The sequence below is a fragment of the Acyrthosiphon pisum genome, chromosome A1 (assembly GCF_005508785.2).
Source record: "Acyrthosiphon pisum isolate AL4f chromosome A1, pea_aphid_22Mar2018_4r6ur, whole genome shotgun sequence".
Lineage (NCBI taxonomy): Eukaryota > Metazoa > Arthropoda > Insecta > Hemiptera > Aphididae > Acyrthosiphon > Acyrthosiphon pisum.
In genome coordinates this window covers 14,113,024-14,115,843 of record NC_042494.1, presented here as the reverse complement: position 1 = coordinate 14,115,843, position 2,820 = coordinate 14,113,024, and positions in this window count along the sequence as shown.

Sequence of the window (2,820 nt, the reverse complement as noted above, 5' to 3'; positions counted from 1 at the left end):
TATTAATAATTAGAACATTATTTAGTTTCGGTCAAGTCGTTTCAGAGGAGTTCAATAACAAACACTGTGGCACGACACTTTTATATAATAGATATACTTATTGATATTCCGTCGCACTATGTCCGCGACCCGACGTAATCGGATTGCTTACCAGGGTGATTGAATTGCACTTACTGCTGCGAGTTACATCCAAAAGGATTTGAACAATCACAATTTTTTAAAGGGTTGTAATTTTTTAAGGACAACGAAGTGCACAGGGTCAGCTAGTATTATATATAAATAAACCTAAACTTAGTTTGTATAATACAATTTATTATATATCACCGTTTCACCCATATTTAATATATTTAATATTAGCATTTTCTATACACGATACAATTTTCAAAATATTTTGAGTTGATTTGAGCTGTTTACGGACCTTTTTAGTTTCCAATTTTTTTAGTTTTTCTATAAATGTCAATAAAATTATATTAATTTGTATGCATTATTGTAATATCATATATAGGATTTTATATTATATTTTTATATTTATATTGTTTTTATTATAATACTGTAGCCTTAAGTTAAATTATTATTATTTTGTTTATTATCATATTTGTATACAATAGTATACATTAGAATTTTCAAATACCCACTAATAATATTTTTAAAATACAACATAAAACTAAATTCATTCTTCTTTGTTTGAATATCTGATTTCGTCCAAATTTTAACATAAAATAACTATAAAAAAAACTGAATTCTTTTTCAGATATTTTAGTTACAGAATAACCTACTTACATGTAACCTTGTTTTAAAATTTCAATCCTTAGATATAAAAGTTGAAAAGTAGACAAACTTATGAAGAATCTTGTATTAAATTTTCAAATCTTAGATATAAAAAAATTTTTTTATGAATTTTTAACTCTTTTTACGTATTTTGCAAAATTTGAACTTTAAATGCTAATAAAAAAAATTTGTGACTATGTTTTTTAAATATTTTTCAACCTCTATTGTAACATTATATTATATCAAATTTTTTATCAAATTTTCAAGCTTTTTGACCCAACAAATAAAATTTAATTTATATTTATAGAAAAAAATTGGAAACTGAAAATGTCCGTTAACAGCTCAAAACAAAATATTTTGAAAATTGTATGGTGCATATAAAATGTTAATATTAACATTCAGTGAAAAGTTCATGTATCTATACTGTCATTTGTTTTAGATTTACACCAAAAACCAAAATCTATTTTGTCGAAAACCGATTGTGTGTAAAAATTCCCGTTTTTCCTTAATTTGTATTTTGTTTTACCCTGCGTCTTGAAAACTTTTGAGAATTTTAACCTTTGACTTTTTCAATGCACCATCTATATTCGAAGCGTTATTTCGACTATTTATCGTGTACACAGACACGAAAAAAAAAATCGCTTGCTCAGATACTAAAATAATAATTATTTTCGATATCATTAAACTATATGCGTATATTAGCGGCATTTATTTCATTTCAACTTACTTAGATCACCTAATAATAAAAAATATTTGTTAGTGACCCTTAATTTAACTTAATATATGTATTTGTAGTATTTTTTTTTAAATTGTTCGTGTACAATCAACATGTCAATTATTTTCATAATAAGTTGCGTTAAATTTAATCAACTAACTTCAAAAATTCAATTAATATTGACGAAATGAATCAGAGGTAAAAATGTACAATCAACATTATGTAATATATTTATTTGCATTTCATGACTTTAAAATGATAATGAATTATTGTGTTGCCTGTTATTATATATTATTCATATTTCATACTGAGCTAGTATTCTGGCATCCAACAAGTTTATTCAGATCAATCAACTGCAGCTTGCACCACAATATATTATGGCATTTTTCATTATTTACATTCAAAAATAATAATTCTGAAATATTATTGTGTTACTTATGGTAGTATCAAAATTATTCTACTGATTTAATCATAAAAATAAAATATTTTAAAAATTATTCAGCATTGAAGATACCTACGTAATTAATAATAGTACCTAATGAAAGGTACGTACATACCTTACAATGTTTCTTAAATAGCTTTAATATTGTTTATCTCAATAGAAATACGTTTTTTCTGAGAAAATTAAAATTAAAATTGTAAGAGAATTTTTTTTAAACACTTAGATTACTAATATGAGTGCTGGATTGCATATTTTAGAAACCACTATTCATATTTAATAAAATTTAATGAACTTATATATACCTACATATTTCGTTTAAATTAAATGTTTGCAAATAGACTCTTGTGAGTCTTAATATTATACAAAATATCTCGGTATTTATTCTTTAGATATAAACTATAGATAAGAATTTGAGATACAAACAATATGAGAAAAAATTTAAGAGAAATTATCAATAAATATTTGATTTAAAAATGTTGCTACAAAAATTATATTTGCTATCCTCACGAATTATGGGACACAAATAACCGATTTTGTTACCATTTTAAAATACATACAAGTGTTTTCCGTATAGGTAATATTATAAGCTACGTATATAAAAATAAAGGTACCTACATTTATTGTTATTAATTATTTATATTTGGTCAACTTACTCATCTTAACTAAGCCTGAAAAGAAAATGTACTTATATAGCTTGAATAGTTGAATACTACCTATATATAATTCATTAAAAAGACTATAGTCAGATACCTAGGGAAATTATAATGCGATTTATTAAAAATCATATTCTGATTTTTTCATAATTTGGGTACTATTTACTTATAAGTAGAGCGCGGATTTTTATGCACTTAAAAGTATCGAAATATGCCATATAATATACAGTAAAAATCATGAA